We start from the raw sequence: 2,122 nt of genomic DNA, 5'->3' as shown, positions 1-2,122 counted from the left end.
GAGGAAGAATGAAATATGGCCATTTGTAGCAGAGTGGATGAACCTTGAGGGTGTCATGCTAAGCGAAATAAGTCAGGCAGAGAAGGACAGATACCATATGTTTGCACTCATAGGGCTAACAGGAGAGACCTGGCAGGGGACCATAGGGAGAGGAAGGGGGAAAGAGAGCAGGGGAGAGTGAGGGACACAGATCAAGGGAGACTACTGAATACTGAAAATGAACCATGGACTGTAGGGGGAGGGGGAGGGAAGGAGGGGGTGATAGTCATGGTGGGGGGCACTTGTGGGGAGAAGCATTGGGTGTTATATGGAAACCAATTTGACAATAAACTATTAAAAAAGAAAAAGAAGTGGAACAGCTAAAGCAATTTCAAAGGAGAATGAAGGCGGAAGAATTAGCCTACTGACTTTGAGACTTAGTCTGGAGCTGGGGCAGTCAACACTGTGTGGCACTGGGGCACCGGGGACTCTGCCACTCAAGCTTCTGACTGTTGATTTCAGCTCAGGTCATCCCATGTTTCAGATCAATCCCCTCGTCGGGCTCTGTGCTGACAGCGCAGAGCCTTCTTGGGATTCTCTCTCCCCCCCACTCTACCCCTCTCTTGCTCACGTGTGTACCCACAATTTCCCTTCCTCTTTCTCAAAAGAAGAAGACAAGACTGTGTGGTATTGTTGGGAGAGAACCACAAACATTGATGGAACAGAAAAGTCCCATATAAATACTATGCACTTTAATTAAAAATTTTATTGAGGTAATTATAAATTCACATGCGCCTCGGTGGCTCAGTGAGTTAAGCATCTGACTTCAGCTCAGGCCATGATCTCACACTTCATGGGTTGGAGCCTCGTGTCAGGCTTCATGCTGACAGATCAGAGCCTGGAGCCAGCGTCAGATTCTGTGTCTCCCTCTCTCTGCTCCTCCCCCGCTCACACTCTGTCTCTCTCAAAAAAAAAAAAAAACGTTAAAAAATAACAGAAATCCTTTGTAAACTTTGCCCAATTTCTCCCAGTGACTGCATTTGCATAACTATAGTACAGTACCACAACCAGAACGTTGCTACTGTTTCAATCCTCCCATCTCATTCAGACTTCCTGTGATACCCGTACTTTGTGTCTGTGTCTGTGTATTCGGTTTTAGGATCATCTGTTAGGTTTTGGGTCCACCATCGCAATCAAGACGCTGAACCACCCTAGCCTCACGTGGATTCCTTGCGTTGGTCTTTTAAGACTATGCCACCCCTCCCCCAGGCCCCCCAAATCTACCCCGATCACTGACCCCTGTGGATACCAATATGTCCTCAGTATCTGAAGTGTTATTTCAAAACGTTGTAGAGAGTCACGCTTCCTCAGAAGTTGCTGTCCACGTAGTATGATTCCTTGTTTGTTCGTTTCAGTGCTGACAGCGTTCCGCAGTGCGCTCATGTCGTGGTCTGTTTAGCTACTCACCTCTGAAGGACAACAGCCTGACTCCAGCGTCTGGCTATTGTAATAAAGCTACGACCAACATCCACGTATGGGTTTCTGTGGGGACACAAGTCTCCAGGGAAGCAGAAGTCAGAAGTGACACAAGAATAGTGATCGAGATCTAGGTGAAGCTGCACCTGCAGCAGTACATGCTCTAAACTTCTCCGTTCCCGTGCGGTTTCCACCACTTGGTTTATGTTGCTAGTTACTACTAATACTCGGGTATTACACAGTATCTCAAATGGAGACTTGGGAGAGTATGATTTGGGGGATTGTGTTTCCTAAGTGTACATTACGAAAATGTGAGTCTTTAGTTACTAGTAAATTACTAGTAAAATCTCACAAGTTATGTGATCTCAGGATAGTGCAAGATCTCCTGTTGATCCAGAAACACCACCTTCTTCTTATGAACCAATATTGAATCTTCTCTCATTTGGTTTCACTGTTGTAGTGCTCATACAGTCACTCAAACTGAAGCTGGACAGAATGATAACTTGCAGGTCTTTGTAAGTGGAGCTCACCTGGAAGTAAATTTCCAGAGCACGTGGTTTCCTCTCCCAGTGTTTCCGGACAGGGCGGGACAGCACTGGTTACAGCTGGCTATCGAGGTCTCATAACAGTGTTTATGAATGGTCTCACAACCAGGGACACTCAAAAC

General features: G+C 46.3%; 1 protein-coding gene across 2 annotated transcripts in view; it reads right to left on the bottom strand.

Annotated features, from left to right (window-relative positions):
* NDUFA10 (NADH:ubiquinone oxidoreductase subunit A10) overlaps positions 1–2,122 on the bottom strand; it is a 37,857-nt gene that overhangs the window by 27,133 nt on the left and 8,602 nt on the right. The window lies entirely within an intron of this gene.

This window comes from Suricata suricatta, chromosome 3, assembly GCF_006229205.1.
Source record: "Suricata suricatta isolate VVHF042 chromosome 3, meerkat_22Aug2017_6uvM2_HiC, whole genome shotgun sequence".
In the NCBI taxonomy this organism is placed as follows: Eukaryota; Metazoa; Chordata; class Mammalia; order Carnivora; family Herpestidae; genus Suricata; species Suricata suricatta.
Note: the sequence above shows the minus strand (reverse complement) of the source record. Positions and strands in the feature narration are given on the sequence as shown.